Here is a 19,422-nt window from a genome sequence, read left to right on the forward strand (position 1 = left end):
CATGAGCACAGCAAATGGCCACTGCCATCTCCAGGTCACCTTCTTCCCACATAGCAACCCCAGGACCAAAGCAACACCCCTTCCCTGGTAACCATGATGGGCTTGGAGAATCAGTCTAGGTCTGAGCCCTGCATATGCCCACCCCCTCTGGTATAACCCAATCAGGGAGGGGAAGAATAACTGGCAGGGCTCAGGGGAGGGTCACTAGTGGAGAAGCCTTGTGCAAGAGCAGGGGCAGGTGTGTGGACAAAAAGGTGGGTGCAGCCTTCGCTGCTGCGGAGATGTCTGACCAAAGGTCAGTGACCTGCTGCTCCCCAGAAGCCCAGCAGCTGGGCTCCGAAGGGCAGGGAAGACCAGCGTTTCTCACTCTCTAATTTGGTTTCATTAGTTTTGTTTGGTTTGGCTTTTTTGTTTGCTTTACTTTGCTTTGCTCATTTTGTTTGTTTGTTTGTTTCTGAGACAGGTTATTACCATGTAGCCCTGGATGGCCCAGAAATCAATATGTAGACCAGGTTGATCTCAAAACTCACAAAGCTCTTCCTGCCTCTGTTCTGTGAATATTACCTTCATGTATGAATTTAGTTACCAGGTCAACAGAAGTTTCCTGCAAAAGCAAAAGTGGGGACTAAAGAGATGGCTTCCTTGGCAAAGTGAACCTTGCAAGGATGAGACCTAAGTTCAAACTCCCATGCCAAAAATAAATAAATTAAATAAAGCAGGCATAGTAGCAGCACTTTTTGTTTTTGGGGTTTTTTTTTTGTTTGTTGTTTGTTTTTTGTTTGTTTGAGACAGGGTTTCTCTGTGTAGCTATCCTGGCACTCGCTCTGGAGACCAGGCTGGCCTCTAACTCAGAGATCTGCCTGCCTCTGCCTCCCGAGTGCTGGGATTAAAGGCGTGTGCCACCAATGCCCAGCTAGTAGCAGCACTTTTAACTCCAGCACTGAGGAAGCAAAGGTACAGCCGCACAGCCCCACATGCCAGATGTGGTACATGAAATTGTAATCCCAGTACTGGTGACAGAGTGTTGAATGTATTAAAGTGAAACTTTGAAGGGTGTGTCAGTGTAGTATTGGCCTCAGGCAGGCCCAGGGTCCAGGCGGAGAGCTGTGCTTTATAACAAGCGTGAGCACCATGGTGCTGGAGAGATGGCTCAGTGGGCAGCATGCTTGCCTCGCCAGCATGAGGATCCACCTTCAGGTCCCCAACGCCCATGGAAACACTGGCTGTGGCAGTGTACACCTCTAACCTAGTGCTGGGGAACACAGACAGGCCAATCCCCTGTGGCTAGCCAGCCTAGCCAGTAGGCCCCAGGTTCAGCGAGAGACCCTGCCTCAAAACCAAGGTGGTGAGCAGCTAGGGAAAAGTGCTGGGATTAAACACATGCACCACCGCCCAGCACTATTTAAAATGTGAATGAGAGCACACATGCCTTTAATACCAGCACTCTGGGTTCCAGGCCAGTCTGGTCTATAGAGTTCCTGAGCAGCCAGGGCTACACAGAGAAACCCTATCTCAAAAAACGAAAAATTTAAAAATTAAAATTTTTAATTTCCTGTATGACAATACAGTTTAAATATTAGATAACTCTATAACAGAAGAATTTGATATTGTTTTAAATAGAAGAAAAAATGAGAAAATTTCAGATTGCTAAGTCCTCATCCCCCCAAACAAATATACCAGGAACAGATCAACCTTTTTTTTCCTTTGGTTTTTGGAGACAGAGTTTCTCTGTATAGTCCTGGTTGTCCTGAAACTCACAATGTAGACCAAGCTGGCCTTGAACTCACAGAGACCCACCTGCCTTTGCTTCCTGAGTGCTGGGATTAAAGGCGTGTGCCATTGTCCGGCTTCACATTGTCTAAGTGTATTAATGGGACAGACATGCTTAGGATCTGTCACAGCTCACTTTGTTATACCAGTGGCCAGTGGAATGAAGAAGAGGGGTCCAACTGTCACAGCCACGACCTTGGAGGAAGGACACAAGCTGGATTTTTTTGGGATGCAGAAACTGTTCTTGCTACATCAATACACAGAAAACCGAACCCACAGATCTACCAGGAAAAACAAGCAAACTCAAACCCAACTACTAGGAAAAAAGTTAGCTTTATATTCTCTTTCATGACTCATTTTTCCTCTTGCCTGCATTCTGTCCTCCCTTATCATCTGATCTCTCTGTCTCTGTCTCTGTCTCTGTCTCTGTCTCTCTCTCTCTGTGTGTGTGTGTGTGTGTGTCTGTCTGTCTGTCTGTCTGTCTATCTCTCTGTCTCTGTCTCTCTGTCTCTCTCTCTCTCTGGGTGTGTGTGTGTGTGTGTGTCTGTCTATCTCTCTGTCTCTCTGTCTCTCTCTCTCTCTCTGGGTGTGTGTGTGTGTCTGTCTGTCTGTCTGTCTCATTTCTAAGGGTTAGGCTTTACCTCACTCACACCTGCTTATACTATGGCTAGGATCCCCAAATTAGGGAGAATGTGGTTTTGTTTTTGATCTTTGCTCTTTCTTTCTTTCTTTCTTTCTTTCTTTCTTTCTTTCTTTCTTTCTTTCTTCCCTCCTTCATTACTTCCTTTCTTTCTTTCTGATCACCTTACTTAATATTGTACTTTCTAGATACATACATTTTCCTGCAAATTTCACAAACCTTGAAAAAATGTTATAATTTGTGCAGAGAAAAACACACACATGGTGCTGGAGCAATTGCTCAGCTGTAAAAACACTGGTTGCTCTTCCAAAGGACCAGGGTTCAATTCCCAGCTCCCACAAGACAGTTCACAAATGTCCTTGGGGAGTGAACATCCTCCTCTAGCCTCCATGGGCACTGCACATACAGTACACAAATATATTGCAGACAAAACACACACACACATAAAGTAAAATAAAGAAAACACAAGTTACAATGTACAGTCCAGAACCTCCTTTTTTTTTTTTTTTTTTTTTGGTTTTTTTTCGAGACAGGGTTTCTCTGTGTCGCTTTGGAGCCTGTCCTGGCACTCGCTCTGTAGACCAGGCTGGCTTCGAACTCACAGAGATCCACCTGCCTCGCCTCCCGAGTGCTGGGATTAAAGGCGTGTGCCACCAACGCCCGGCTCTTTTTTTAATTTTTGTGTGTGCATGTATGTACAGCCTGTGGAGGTCAAAGGTAAATGTCAAATGTTTTCCGTTATTGCTCTCCTCATTTCTATACTTGTCTGTCTATCTATCTATCTATCTATCTATCTATCTATCTATCTATCTATCGGCAGGGTCCATCTCTGAACCTAGAGCTCACCCACTGGCTAGAGAGTGATCTTCCTGTCTCTACCTACCCAGTGCCAGATTACTGGTGTATACTGCTGGGCCCAACTTTTTGCGTGGGTGCTGTGGATCTGAACTCGTATCCCCATGCCCACATGGCACTTTACAAACTGAACTGTCTCCTCACAGCCATCAGCAGATTTTTGTAAGTGAATTGGCGGGGGGCGGGGGGGGGGTGTTAGCAGCCAGATGAAGAAGCAGAAACCCTCCCATGCATATCCAGAGCAATTCATTCAGCCTGAGTCACTTGGCGTCTGAGAGAGGCTGTGCTGTGTCAGGTGATTGTCTGGCATCTTTCTTGCTGCTCCAGGTGCCACTGGTGAGCACAGCACACATGGTAGCTCCTCTTCATCAATCAGATAGGACTTGGAATCACCTAGAAGACACCTCTGGGCACATCTAGGCTAACTGAGATGGGAAGACACACCCTAACTGTGGGCAGCAGCATCCCATGAGCTGGGGTCCTGGACTAAATAAAAAGGGGAGGTTGAGCTGAACACCAGCGTCAGTCCCTCTCTGTTTGCTGACTGTGGATGTGATGTGACCAGCCATCTCATGGTCCTGCTGCAACGACTTTCCCACATGGAGGACTGTACTCAAACTGGGAGCCTAAACAAACCCTCCCTTGAGTTGCTTTTATCTCACAGAAGTGAGAAACTAATGGAGCCCCCAGGTTTTCTCATCCTCCCTATCTGTGGTGTACATTTGAGCTGCTTTCTGATGGTGTCTGCCCAGAAACCAGTATACACACATGTTCAGACCAGCCGCTCTTTCTGTTGCTGAATAGTATTCTGTGATATGAAGAGACCTCATGGGTTGACTGTTCTCGGGAGCACTGGGCTGTTCTGTGCCATCATTAACAAGCACACTCCAACTGTCCTTGCCCAAGTCCTCATGTAGACTGTGTAGGCATGTGTTTTCATCTTTCCTGGGAAAATACCTAGAAGTAAGACTCAGGCCCTAGTGTAGGCAGGGTCCAGCTTTTCCAGGAGCCTCCTACCTCACGCTTTTGTACACTCCCAGAGTAGTGTGGACGCACCCCAGTCCCTCACATCCACAACAGGGTTCGCTGTCGTCTTCTCTGACTTGGAGAGTTGCTTTCTGGTTGTGGTTCAATCTGTGTTTCTTTGGATGCTTGACTTCTGTCACCTTCACAGGAGAAAGGAGCCACAACACAGGATTGCTAGGTCAGGATGACCTATGCGTGTGCCTGTGGGGATCACCTTGGTTGTGTTAATTGAAGTGGGAAGCACCACTGTGGGCAGCTCCGTTTCCCAGGCCTGGGATCTTAGGCTGTACAAGAGTGGAGGCTCGCGCTGAGCACTAATTCCTTCCTTGACCTCTCTAAAATGACGGACTGTAACCAAGAATTGGCGGCTGAAGAAACCTTTCTCCCTTAGGTTGCTTTTGTCCGCTTATTTTATCATTCCAACGAGAAAACTGTTTAAAATTTCTTTTCATATATTGACTTTTTGGTGCTGGGAACAAACTGGGACTTAGGCATGAGAGGTGGGCACTCTAGACCTCCGTCCTTGGCACAGATGCCCTTCAGTGTGTTTATCAATCTGTCACACTGGTCTCTGTAAAGTGTGTATTTAGGTGTCTTGTCTGTTTTCAGGCAGACTGCTCATCTTTAGTTTCTAGTCTATAGATCTCTTCATGGTGTTGCCTCCACTCCTTTCCATAGTCCACAGTTTGTCCTTTCAATGTCTCCATTATGGTTTATGGTTCGTAACCTCCTGTACCCATGTGTCACATTGCCTATCAACAAAAGGAGCTTGATGGCTCGAGTTTCACACCCGACCCCTTGAGTGAACTCTATGCAGGAGGCAAGGCTTAAAGTTAATTGTGAGCTGTGCATGTGTCTCCTGCCCCAGGCTGCCCTCCTATGGATCATTTTGCGTGTATGTTTGTTTACCGTGTGTGTGTGTGTGTGTGTGTGTGTGTGTGTGTGTGTGTGTGTGTGTGTGTGTGTGTCTGTGGTGCCCTCAGAGGCCAAAAGACAATGTTGGATCCCCTGAAACTGGAACTACAGGTGGTTTTGAGCCACTATGTGGGTGCTGGGAACTGAACTGGGATTCTCTGCACGTGTTCGTAAATGCTGAGCCACCTTTGGCCCCCTACTTTTTTTTAAAATTGCATTTATTTATTTATCTATTTGTGTGTGTGTGTGTGTGTATAAATGTGCATGCATTTGGAGATCAGAGGACAACTGTGGACACCAGTTCTTGCCTTCTACCTTGTGGGTCCTGGAATCTAATAAGTCATCAGGCCTGGTAACAAGTACTGTCACTCACCAGGCCATATTACTGGCCCTGCTTTGACTCTTTTTGGAACAAATCACTGATTATAAATGTGGGTCTGTACATCTCTCCCGCTCTGAGTTATCTGTCCTCACACCAAAGCTACACTCCCCAAGCTCCCGAAGCTTCCAGTAGGTTTGAAATCATATAGCTTGTCAGGTTTTGCTTTTTGGGTTGTCCTGGCTCCCCAGGAAGCTCTGGGTTTCCACAGGCATGCTGTGCTGAACCTGAGTCTTCTGTAAGAAGCATGGTGACTTCCGGTGGGTGTTGTGCCAAGGTGGTAATACCTTCCAACCTGCAGGCATCCAGTCTCTTCTTACTCCCTAGGCCATGTGGCACATTGTAAACATGGCGCCCCTTGTTCATAGGCACTGTGTCACATGGTGAGCACACACCCTTTGTTAATAGGCACTGTTTCTAGGCACTCTATATTTGGTGCTATTTTAGCAGGGCTTAATTTTTTTCATCTTCATCTAGTATAATTAATTCCATTGGATATAATTTAAATTGTCCCATTGACCTTTCTTTTACATATTTGTTCCAGAATCTAGTTTTGCAGATGGCTTCATGTGTGTTCCTTGTATAAGAACAGTTCCAGGGGTTCTTCGTGTCTTTGAGATGTTGCCTGCTGGGGCTTCTCCTTCCCTATGATCGGTGCTGACTCTAACCCACTGCTCTCTGAACGTTAAACACACACTGCTCATGGACTAATCCCTCACTCACAGAGTCTTAACCTTTTCACATATTGCTGATTTGATATTCAGTATGTTAGTGAGGCTTTTTCCCATCTGTGCCCATGAGGGACACTGGTCTATAATTTCCTTTCTCATGATGTCAGGTTTGGGTGTTGGGATCTGCTGTCCTGTGAATTTTTTTTTTTTTTTTCCCGAGGCAGGGTTTCTCTGTGTAGCTTTGGAACCTATCCTGGCACTTGCTCAGGAGACCAGGCTGGCCTCGAACTCACAGAGATCCACCTGCCTCTGCCTTCTGAGTGCTGGGATTAAAGGTGTGCACCACCAACGCCTGGCTTCTGTGAAATGGTTTTGAAACTGTTTCTTCCTTTGCTATTTTCCAAAAGCGTGTGTGTGAGGCCAGGAGTTTCCTGCGATGGGTGCAGCTCTTTATGTGCTGAGATTCCCTCTCTCACCCACTGCTGCCCCGCCCTGTAGACCCCTTCAGCACACTCAGCATGTCTCTCAGGCCCAGCATCAAGTCACCCTGGGTTTCTCCCCACTGGCTGGCATGCTGGTCTGCCTGGCAGGCATGTACTTCTGTCTTTTCAGGTTTGCTATTATCTGACTGCCAGGCATTGCAGATGCACAAGGTATGAAACCTGCCTCACACTGTCTTCCTCTCAGAAGGCTGAGGTTATTCTAAAGGTTGCTCCTAGAAGACATCATAGGTATTGTCGGGCTCAGTTTTTACTCAGTGCTATGGCGGTCCTGGGGTTTCCCCTCTCTCAGAGGTGTGGCTGCTCATGAGGCCCTGTGAGTTGTCAATGTCTGGGTTTCAGCCAGGCCCCTTCTGCTTTGGCCAGGACCTCTATACCAGGCTCCATGAACTTGATGCCTCTCATTTCTGTTTGCTTCTCTCTCCAAAGCATCTGCTCATTCTGGGGCCTCCTGAAGTCCCGCCCTAGACACATCCCTGTCCTTGGCTACAAGCCTGAGGCTAGATCCTGCTCTGGTCATTGTCACCTGCTGTTGTGGAATAATCTTTTTGTACACTGTGAAGAAGTGTCAGTCGGATTGGTTGAATAAAAAACTGAACGGCCAATAGCTAGGCATGATTTCCAGACCTGGAGAATGCTGGGAAGAAGAAAGGCAGAGTCACCAGCTAGACACAGAGCAAACAGGATGGGCAATACTGAGATGAGGTAATAAAGCCATGAGGCAGAAAGTGAAATAATGGAAATGGTCTAATTTACGTTATAAGAGCTTGTGGGACAAGCCTAAGCAATAGGCCTAGCTTTCATAATAATAAGTCTCTGGGTTGTTACTGGGGGGAAAAAGGCCAACTATACCTGCCTCCTGTAGTTCCTCTCCACACTACAAGTCCCAGTCCCTTCAAAGCCTTCCCAGGGTGTTGTATGAAAGGAGAGAAGGTTAGCACTCCCCTTGACAAGGATGGAAGAGGCCCTTGGGCCTAACAACACACATACAGTTAAGGCATTGCTACCTACTTTGTGGCATCTAACCACTGTTTAAAAAAAAAAAAAAAAACAACAAAAAAGCAACCTTCCCAGGTAGGCTTTTGCTGTCTGGGCTCGTGCAAGAGGCCCCATGGCCACACTTGCTGTTATGAGGCAGGGATGGCAATTCAGGGTTCTCAGAAGTGCAGGGAAAGGAAGGATCACCAGCTATCCTTGAGGACCGTTCTCTCCTCCATGGTGGGCACTTGCACAGGCCACCTCTCCTCTTGTGTCCAGTGTTGAGTGTTTGTGTGCAATTGTCTCATGGACTATGTACATTGTTGGGAATCCTGAAAGTCACCTCATGGCTGTGCCATCTCAGGCTTGTCCCCCTGCAAGAGGAAGTAAATGTGACTTCTCAGTCATCTACAAGAACAAGAGCTCCCACACATGTGGTATCTATAATGAGAAGAATATGGTTTGTGTCTGTACAAATAGCACTGCAAAATGGAGGCAGCAATGCCCCGGAGTTCTGCAGAGTGTGCATGGGCTCCAAAAGCTGGTCTCTCAGAGTCAACTGGGTCTCCTCACACCTACCTCACAGGGTCACCAGGGGCTGAGAAAGCACAGGAGCTTCCATCACACCTAGAACATTCAAGGAAAGTAGCTAATGTCTTAATAAGCTAGATGACTTATCTGTGTTCATGAGTATGCACCTGTGTGGAAGGCATTGGCTGTCATTTTTGTGACAGGGTCTCTCACACACTTGGTAGCCTGGAGCTCACCAAGTAAGCTAAACTGACTAGTCCGTGAGCCCTAGAGACTACCCTTCTCCAGCTCTCCAGTGTAGGCCACCATGACTGGCTTTCTCCCCCGCCTTCCCCATCGGTGATAGCAAGAACACTTTCTGAGCCGTCTTCCCTAGTCCCTGAGAGACGACTTTTGTCTACAAGGAGACATTTAAGGAGCACACAGGACTACATAGTATGTACATTATTATGTGCAACACATTTAATGGGCATCACCATTTGCCTGATGTTTCCTGGACTCAGGGAAGGGAATAGTCAATGAGATGAGACAGACCTTGGTTCTCGGGTTTACTCCTAGGGAGGGAAGCTTGGTGAATAGCAAAGAAGTAAACAGGAAACTTCATTGTCAATGAGAGTATGGCCAGGAGTGGCTGGAGGGCAGTCAGACCGAGATCCAGGCACAGAGGGCACTGGGCAAAGAGGAGCTGGTGCAGGGGTGCTGGAATGGGGAAGCTCCCTGAAGCAGGAGAAGTCAGAGCCTGGGTGAAGGGTGATGGGACTGGGCAGGCCTGAGTAGGGACTTCGACTCTAAGATACAGTTGAGCACTGTGGGCTATCCTCAGAGATAGCATGATGGGAATTCTTGTCACTAAATTCACTCTAGCTGCCCTGTGGGGACTGGCCTGGAAGCTTGTGACAGTGACCATGATCACTGTGAGGAAATCTGCAGTTGGCCACAGGAAAGAGAGTGGCTTTTGACACTGGGGTAGTAGACGTTACAGAAGGAAGGGACTATTGGAAATGAGTACATTTTGTATGGAGAGCCATGGGGATGGATGATGGACTGGATCTGGGCAAGAGAAAAGAGATTTCCTGTATTCTTTCCTCAGCTGAGCTGCTGATGTGTTTCACTGTGAGGATGGCTGGCGTGGAGCCAGCATGTGGGCTGTGCAAGCTCTGCTTGACCCATCAGGGAAGGGTTGTCAAGCATCGATGTGTCCACATATGGGAGGAGCTTGAGCAGAGATGGGACTGGGGACCCACCCTGGGAAGCATCAAATGAGTGACTGTGGTGGGACCACCTAGGGGGAGAGAGAGAGGAGTGCATACAAATCTTGGACTCTGAGCTGTATCCAGGCTTAGGGGCAGGAAGGGGACTTAGACTTAGGCTTCAGACTAAGAAGCCCCTCCATGATGATGGGACAGGTGATGGAGGACTTAGAGGAGGGCCCTTGGTGGTAAAGAGAGGCACTAAGGGGGCCAAAGGGTCAAGAGAGCCATTGGATCTGCCCTGGTGTGTTAGTGATGGCCTGGAGCAGAAAGGCAAAACCCCAGCTTGTATTTGAGGAAAGAAGAGGACACAAGGGCAGAGGCAGTGAGACATTTAGAAAGAAGGTTCATGGAAATGAAGAAGAATGTGGTGTGGTCTCTGCAGGGAGGGAGGTACAGTGGGAGGGAGCATAGAGATGATCACTCTGAAGATGGGTGAGAGCTGCCATCTTAAGTGCTGTGCTGGAAGGAGGGGTCACTGTGGGTGACAATCTGACCCATGTTTTCCTGCAACTCATGTCCCCTCATGTTCATGAGAAACACCCAGATATGTACAATGTTGGAAAAATTGTAGTAAGTGTTCATAACCCACCATTAAGGGCCTTTCTCATTTGTGAGAAACACCTGGCAAAAGCCGCTTCAAGGAGGCTTTACCATGGTTCATGGTTTCAAGAGGCACAGCCTGCCATGGAAGGAAGACACAGTAACAGGAGGTTCCATGGCAGAAGGAGCAGGGGCTGGGACTCTGCACATCTTGACAGATCAGAAAACGTAGAGACGGGGCAGAAAGCAGGGCTTTCGTGGACCTCCATCCCCCAAATCAAAACGACATGGAGACTTACTAATTATGAATGCTTGGCTTTAGCTTAGGTTTGTTTCTAGCTAGCTTAAAAAAAAACTTAAATCAACCCATTACTATTCATCTATGTGCGGCTCTGAGGCTCATTTACCTCATCTGTATACTTCCATCCTGCTGTCCTGCTTCCTCCATGTCTGTCCCCAGCTGGATGGGCCCTGGCTGACTGGCTGACTCCCTTTTCTCTCTGCCCACCAACCCCACCTATCCCTCTTCTGCCTAGTTATCAGCTATTTAGCTGTCTATTAGACCAATCAGATGCCTTAGGCAGGCAAGGTGAACTGGCAACACATCTTTACATAGTTAAGCAATTATTCTGCAACACAAACAAATACAACACATCTTTACATAAACAAATACCCTATTCCACAACAGGCAAAGATGCAATGCTTTAAGTCCCACCCCCTTGTGACCCACTTGCTCCAGCTACACCCCACCTCCTAAAGGTTTTACAGTTTTCCACAACAGCACAACCAACTGAGGACCAAGTGTTCGAACCTGGCATTTCTCTGGAAACCATGACACCCACAGCTTACATTCTTCATTGTGAGCTTGTCAGATATGAGTGTTTCCATGAACCCCAGAGAGGAACAGTACTATCCTATACTGCAGTGTTGTTTCCTGTTACATCTAACGACAGTTGCACAAGCTCATTGATGCTTCTAAGGAAGTCCAAGTTCACACCATGCCAGTTGTCCAAAGACTCTCTTAGGCCTTTAAATAGATGCTTCAGGGGCTGGAGAGATGGCTTAGCAGTTAAGAGCATTGGCTGCTTTTACAGAGGACAATTACCAGCATCCACACAGCAGCTCACTACAATTCTAGCTCCTTCTGGCTTCCATGGGCCCTGCATACATATGGAACACAGACATACATGCAGGCAAAACATACACATAAATAAACCTTTAAAAAATTTAAGACAGGGCTGGAGAAATGACCCAGCGGTTAAGAGCACTGGCTGCTCTTCCTGGGTTCAGTTCCCAGGGCTCACATTCAGCTCACAACCGTCTGTAATTCTAGGGGATCTGGCACACTCACACATACATACATGCAGGCAAAATAAAGCAACACACACACACACACACACACTCACACGATTTTCAAGACAGGGTTTCTCTGTGTAGCTCTGGAGATCAGGCTGGCCTCGAAACTCACAGAGATCTTCCTGCCTCTGCCTCCTCAGTACTGGGATTAAAGGTGTGAGCCACCACTGCCTGACCTAAATATATATATATTTAAATCTAGAAAAAATTAATACAAAGATTCTCTAATCTAGGATGGCAACAGGACCACACACTGCTCATAGGTGAGCTATGTAATCTCAGAATAGAAGAGGCTCTCCATCCTTTTTAAGAAACTAAAGATTGAATCCAGGGCCACAAGGTATGCCTGGCAAGTTTACTACCACTGAATCACAACCCAGCCCCACTGGGGTGTTCTGGGCAGGAGCTCTACTACTGGGCCACACCCCCAGACCTCTTTTTACTTATTCCTAGGAAGGGTGTTCCTAAGTTGCTCCAGCTATCCTTGAACTCCTTCTGTAGACCAGACTGGCCTTGAATTTATGGTCTTCCTGTCTGAGCCTCTCTAGCAGCTGGAATGACAGGCCTGTGATAGCAGGCACAGTGTTATTGAGCTGTTATGTTGCTTATCCTCAAGAATGCACCACATTCTGGATTTGCTGGCTGATCGATCCTTCATGGCTTCTAACTTGTTCTTGGGTCTAATTCCTCTAGGACGTTAGCTCTGGGGTTACTTTTCTGTTTGATGTGACCATAAGTCCAACAAGAAGCAATTTAAGGGTGGGAGGATTTGTTTGGCTCAAAGTTTGAAGGTCCAGTCCATTGTGGCAGGGAAGGCCTGGCAATGGCTGTTTCATGACTGTGCTTGCAGAACTTGAGGCTCGCACGGCTATAGCTCTGTACATCTTGGCCGAATAGGGAGCAGAGAGAACTAAAGGCAGGTTGTGCTATAAACTTAAAGGTCCATTGCGCTAGTGCTCATAGGCTAAGGCAGGATAATCAGGAGTTCATGGTTACCCTAATTACCTAGGGAGTTTGAGGCTAGCCTAGGCTACTTGAGACTCTGCCTCAGAAAACAAGCAGAAGATGCCAATTGGTCATGGTCCATCACTCTCTCCATGAGTCATATTGATGCTAGCCATAATACTGTGTATATGTATATACACACGTACACATGTGCATTACACACAAAAAAACCCACAGTACCATTCGTTCTTTTTGACTCTCACATTGTCCCCGTATTTGTGAGCGGGAGCCCATTCCAGAGGGCTTCTGTGTCCTTTTGATGTGACTGCCTATTTATCTTCATACTTTCTGATACAGAAACTGAACTGAATGGTTTTGTGTGTCAACTTGACACAAGCTAGACATCAGAGAGGAAGGAACCTAGGTTGAGGAAATACCTCCATGAGATCCAGCTGTAAGGCATTTTCTCAACTAGTGATAGTGGAGGAGGCCCAGCCCATGGTGGCCTGGGCTGCTGGTCATGGGTTCTATAAGAAAGCAGGCTAAGCAAGCCAGTAAGTGGCACCCTTCCATGGCCTCTGCATCAGCTCCTGCCCTGCTACAGTTCTAGTTCTGATTTCCTTCAGTGATGAGCTATGATCTGGAAGTGTAAGTCAAATAAACTCTTTCTTCCCCAACTTGATTTTTGTTCATAGTGTTTTTGTCCCAGCAATAGAAACCCTAAAACAGAAACTTTCTCTAGATTACTTGGTATTTGCCCTACTCTAGAGATGGAAGCAGCCTTTCCCCAAGGCATGTAGGAAATATATGGAAATCAAGTTCAAGGTGTTACAGCCACACTTTTCACTCCCTGAAAATGCCTTCATATTGGCCAAGAGAAAATGGAACCCAGCCCCCCCCATGGGGTCTCTAGGAGTTGTTTTCCAGCATAACCACAGGTACCTCCTGTTTTCCTGACCTCACCCACTGGGATCAATATTCTGTTGTGAACCCTTTGACCCGAGGTTTTTGTAAGTTTGTGTATAAGGCTGCTCCACAATAAAGGTGAGAGACATTCTCTCAGAAAAGGACCAGGAGTCTTGTGGTTCATCCAAATCTCCAGGCTTTGCCCAAAACTTGGACTTAGTGGCCAAGAGCAGCACAGTTCCCCATTACTGTAGTCACCCACCACTGTGTAACAACACACACACACACACACACAAACACACACACACACACACACCAGGACTTAGTTGCTTCAAACAGCAAAACCATTTCATTCTTAAGCTTCCTGTAAGTCAGGAATTACGGAAGGGCTCAGCTGGGCATTTCTAGACCTTGATTTCCTTTGGAGGATGCCAAGAGGCAGGGGTAAGGGAGGGCTGAAGTCTCCTGCCTCTCTATGGGAGGTTGAGCTTCCTCCTGGTGTGGCAGCCTGAGGAAGTCTGTCAGCTCAGAAGCTAGCAAAGACTGGAGGGACAGCAGCCCAGCAAGAGAAGCAGAAGCTGCAGCCCCTTCTTGGTCTCACCATGGAAAGGTCACATTGTCTCTATGCATCTGTAAGCATTTATTTCTTGTGTGTGTGCACACACACGGAGGACAGACCAGTTCTAGGAGTCAGTTCTCTACCTTCACCACGCAGGCTCCAGGAATCAAACTCAGGTCACCAGGTTTGATGACAAGAGCCTCTTCCCACTGAACCATCTTCCCAGCCCTCCCTTTGCCTTTTTGATGCTGTATTTTGAGACAGAGTCTCAATACATAGCTCAAGCTGAACTCAAACTTGATGGGTCTCTATTCTCCTACCTCATGAGTTCTGGGATTATGAGCAACCTAGTCCTAACCTAGTTTTGTTTCTGTGTGCATGTGTGTATACACATACGTGCTTGTATGTGTGTGTACAGATGTGTTTATGTGCATGTGTGTAGTGTACATGTATGTGCAGGTGTGTTTGTGCACCCATATGTGCAGGTATGTGCGTACACATGTATGTACAGGGGTGTGCACACATGTATGTCCAGGTATGTGTATGTACAGATAGGTGCATGTGTGCATGTGTGGGCAGGCTTGTGTATGTGTGTGTATGGGGTGTTTGTACATGTGTAGATGTATTAGTATATATGTGTGCAGGTGTGTATGTGTGCATGTGTGTGGGCAGGCTTGTGTGTGTATGTACAGTTTTGTGTATGTGCATGTAGAAACCAAAAGTTATTGTCAAATGTCTTTTCTCAAGTTCTCTTTGCTTTTATTTTTATTTTTTTAAATTCTGTGTGTATGAGTGATTAGCCTATATGTATGAACATGTACCACATGAGTACCTAGTGTTCTCAGAGGCCAGAAAGATCATTACATCTCTTGAGACTGGTGTTAGAGACAGTTATGAACTGCCATGTGGGTGCTGGGAATGGAGTCCTCTAGAAAAGCAACCTGTGCTCTTAACCACCGAGCCATCTCTCCAGTCCCTCCACTTGCTTGTGAGTCAGGGTTTCTTGCTGAACCTGATTTGGCTAAACTGGCTCCCCAGACAGCCCTTCCTCTCTCCTCTTGCCCAGTGCTGGGACTGTTGGTGCGTATACTACCTCAGTGTCTTTTCCAGGGACGCTGGGAGTGACTGAGGCTCTGAGCCCTCTGGAGGTCCTCAGCCTGGTGTTTTGAGATCATGTAGATGTTCAAGCCTTTGTGGCTTGGTGGGTCAACTGCCACTGACTCCTACTGTACAGCTCTTCTGATGGTTCAGGAACAAAAATTCCTGACAGACAACTTACTGGGGCGGGGGGACGCTCATGGTTTCTAAGGAGTCCTAAGGGGAACTGGTGTTGGGGAGGAGCCCTAATGTGTGGGATCAGTGTGTTCTGGGGGGCTGATGTTGGGGGTTTCAGTGCATCATGGGGGTGCTAATCCCGTGGCTGAAGGTTAGCCTCGGGAATCATGGTGGAGCTGAGGACTGGGTGGCATTGAGGTTGGCATCACATTTGCAAAGTCTAGACTCTGTCCTTGCTGCTCTTTGCTCTTCCTGCCTTTGTGTCTCCACTCCATCAGCCTGTCAGCCAGACCCCCCCCCACACACACACACACGTGTACACAATTGCTGTCATTTGATGGCCCCTCCTACCTGCTCCTACTTCCTCCTCAGCATCCACAGCCGGATGCAAAGTCACCTCTCCCAGGCCTGAGAGTCTCTTGAGCTTCATCCCCCCACCAGCCTCTTCCTCCTGGCTCCTCTTGTTCTCTTCATGACTTGTGCACCTTCTAGAAGAGGCCCTTGAGTTGCCCTGTTCCCTAGAGGGTGAGCTGTCCAGGTCCAGGGGTTTGCCCATGGCTCCTCCAGCCAGCCAGGCAATCCTGAGATTCCAGGAGAACCAAAACTTCCTTGGGAACCTGGGCCCTGGATGTTTCATAGCTACTGGCTGGATGTGCAGGAAACTGCAGACTGGCAGCCTCCACAAGCCTGCAACCTCCACAAGTCCACATTCCTGGCAGCTGACCCTCAAGCAGAAAGCCCTGTTCCCCAGTAGGCGGACAAGAGTCTGTGGGGCCAGCAGGGACCCTGGGTCTCACCAAGAGTCTCTTATCCAGGCTCCTAACCAGATGTCACACTGCTGGGCACCTGGTAGGCTCTGTCCTGGCTGAGCCCTCCCCTCTTTGGTTGTCCCCTGTGGCTTTCAGTTCTGTGTGTTCCCCAGTATCCACCCCAGCTGTTTCTAAGGCACCCACCCATGACCCCACCCCTCTGTGAGCTCTAGGTCACTCCCAAGCAGGTTCCTTCTCCACAAATATCTGTGTGGCCTTCCAGTTCCCAGGACTGGCACAGGCTTGACTCCCCTGCTGCCTGCTTCAGAGGCAGAGACAACCTCCTGTTCTCTTGCACTTCCCAAGGGTTTTAAGAACAAGGACCCTGGCCCTGAGAGAAGGGATCTTCACTCTTTTCCCTTTTTCCCTGTCCTAGGTTAGTAGCCAGGCATTCTTTCTTGGGGTGGGGGAGACAGGGAAAACTTCTGCCTACCTTTAACACTGGAGGAATGTGGGGTGTCTGGCTGGCATGAAACTACTCCTCTTAGCCCTCCTGGGTTCCTCTGTTCCAAGCCCCTTCCTCAATGCCCAGCCTTGGGGAGGGGGCAGGAAGCAGATGAGAACATCCACTGATGAGGGAGAAGAGTGATGTCCTTGTGACCTCTCCCAGGCACCCTGCCCCACCCCCCTCCCCTAGGCTGGCACCAGCTTCACACCTCTCAGTGTGTCCCAGCACCCTCTGCCTGCACCTGGGAAGGTGAGAGTGTAGAGGGGGCTGGGCTTTGCCTCTACTCTCACAGGCGCCCTGGCTCTGCACAGGTCTGGGTCAGGGACACAGAGCCAGCATCATCCCTGCTCTCTTGTGGTTGCCAGGCCCAAGACAGTCCCCAGTCCCCTCATGAGAGACTTCCTTCAGAGCTCTTCCTAGAATGGAGACTGATCTTAAACTCCATCCTTCTCATCAGATGAGGAGTAGGCTAACAGTGGAATTCAAGAAACGCTCCCCCACGTCCTGGCTTCCCAGTACCTCCCCAGCTCTAGTGCCTCCTCCAGGCCTCTATTCCACCCACCCGCTAGTCCTGCCTCAGTTCCCTCCTGGTATCCCTGTCAGGCCACTTCCTTCTGGCTCCGTGACAGCATCAACTCTCATCCGCCCCACTTCTTCCCGGCCCTCTCCCAATACTTCTTTGCCAACCCCCCCCATTCCTCCCGGCCTCCCCACCCCCAACCCCTGTCTTCTCCACTGCTCTTCCACTTTCCCACCTCCCTCTTGCCACTTTTCCCGCAGCGCCCATCAGGTCCCCTCCATCCCAACCATTCCATGGAGGTCTAGGAGTTCTCCAAGTTCGAGCCCGAGCCCCCTTCTCCCTCCACCACACTGCCGCTACCCCTCCCTCTTCCCCTATAACCCCATCTCTTCTCCACTCCCCTTTCTCTCCCTTCTCCCTCCTCCTTTCCTCTCTTCCTCCCTCCCTTCCTCCTTTGCTCCCTTCCCCCCCTCGGCTCCGGCTCCCCTTCCCTCCATCCTCCCTCTCCCCTCTCCTTCCCCGTGCCCCCTCCCCCTTCCTCGCCGCCTCTCCTGCCCTCCCTCCCCAGCTTCCCCGGCCACTCTCCCCTCGGCGCCCTCCCTCCTCCTCCTCCCCTCCTCTCCTCCGCTCCCCACCAGCATCAGTATTCCGCTCGCGTCCACGGGACTCTCGGCTGCTCTCGGCGGCTGCCGCACCGTCCGAGCGGGGGCCCGGGCCGGGGCCTGGGGGGGGTGGGTGGGGGGAGCGGCGGGCCGCGGCGGAGGCGGGCGGCGGCCAGGCTGGCAGGCGGCGGCGCCGAGCGCGGCGGCGGCGGCGGGCGGCGGGCCGGGGGCGGAGCCGCGACCCCGAGGACGCCCCGGCCCAGGCCCCGCGCCCCGAGCAGACCCCGCGGGGCATGCCGCCCCTCGCCGGGAGCCCGGAGCCCGCGGTGAGTCGGAGCGCGCGGCGCGCGGGGACGAGGCAGGGCACGGCTGGGGCCGGGATGGATGGGGACGCGGACCCAGGATGGGGCTGGACGGGATGCGGGCCGGGACCTGGACCAGCCCCAGGCGGGGCGACCGCAGCTGGCTGCCCGGCTGCGGCCCGGCCCGGGGCAGGAGTCCGCTCCCCCACGCCCTCCTCCCCGCCGCCGGGGGGCGTGCGGGCGATGGGGAGGGGGAGAGGCGGGCACGGGGTTTCCTTGGTGACCGCGCCTGGCAGGAGCGGTTGCCATGGCAACCGGGGAGAACCGGGGAGTTTGGGAAGTGAACATGGGAAAGCCAAGAAGGGGTGATTGGGGAGGGAGGCGGCTTCAGATCCCACTCCCCATCAACGATCCTCCTCCCTCTGACTGCGCGTCCCGCTCCTCCCGCCGCTCAGGACCCCCTTTTCCTTGACCCGCACGGGGCCTTGTACACGTCTTCCTGGGACCCCTGCTCATTCGATGCCGTTCTCTCCATTCTCTCGAGAGAGCCTCCCCAGTCACTGCTGGCCCCTCTCACACCTGTTCTTCCAGGGCCTTCTAACTACACTTCCCCTTATCCAGCCCATCTCTGACCCTCGTCCCCAGACCTCCTATCCCTCCACCCTCCATCCTGGAGACCCAGCTGGGCCTGTGCTCCTCCAGGCCCATTCCTCTCCTTGCCTGAAGCCCCTAACCTTACTGGCTGGCACCCCTTTCTCCTTATTCTGTGACTCTTCTTTCCCCAAAGGTCTATCTTCTTGTCTCCTCACACGCAGGGTACTCGGATCCCACCCACCCCTAGACCTCAGATTCTCCTCAGAACCCTTTCCCGGTCTCCTTCCTTCTGACTGACAATCCTAGGCCAAAAGCTCAGGCTAGGTCCAGGGTCCCTCGCAGGTCTCCCTGGTCAGTTTCTCCAGTTCCATCTCTTGGACCAGGGGACCAACCAGTCTCCCAGCTAGATTCTGAGTCCCCCAATGTTCTTGAGCACCATTTCCTCTTTGGGCCCTTCCTTACCCTGCAGCTTCGGGTGACTTTCCCTAGGCTGGGGAATCCTCCCAGGGAGCACCCCAGCTGGGCAGTGGAGGAGCCTGGAGTGCCCCTCGCCCCCTCCCCAGCTGGGAGCCGCAGCCGTTCCTCCCTCCGCATCGCATCACGCATCACCCATTGCTATGCGCCTCACATCCCGAGTCCAGCCGCGCAGCGCCAGACAGGAACTCTGGGCTACAGTGGCAGCTGGTAGTAGCCGAGTCGGCTTCCCTCCCGGTCCAGGCAGTGGGCAGCACCCCTCCCCACTGCTCCTCCCCCCAGGACCTTGGCCTGCTCGGTCTCCCTCCTTTGGAGCGTCTTCTGCCTGCTCACTGCTGCACTTCTCGGCTTCCTCTTCCTCTTCCCACCTGCCGCCTCCTCCTCCCTGGGCCTTCTCTGATTCCTTCTGGTCCTCCGCCACCTGATTATTCAAATACACACAGAAGAGGGAAGCCAAGAGAGACTATTGGGAGACACTCAAAAGGGAGTACAGAGATGAGGAGCCATAGAGAGTAATGGCTTCCCATACAGACACACATGCAAGAGCTTATTGCAAAGAAACACACACACACAC

General features: G+C 50.4%; 1 non-coding gene across 1 annotated transcript; it reads left to right on the forward strand.

Moving 5' to 3' along the window:
* The first annotated feature begins 7,667 nt into the window (after window positions 1-7,667).
* On the forward strand, window positions 7,668-7,793 carry LOC113836323. The gene has a single exon (XR_003486401.1). It is a non-coding gene; the product is annotated as a U6atac minor spliceosomal RNA (small nuclear RNA).
* The last annotated feature ends 11,629 nt before the right edge of the window (window positions 7,794-19,422 follow it).

Source organism: Cricetulus griseus, chromosome 6 (assembly GCF_003668045.3).
Source record: "Cricetulus griseus strain 17A/GY chromosome 6, alternate assembly CriGri-PICRH-1.0, whole genome shotgun sequence".
NCBI lineage: Eukaryota > Metazoa > Chordata > Mammalia > Rodentia > Cricetidae > Cricetulus > Cricetulus griseus.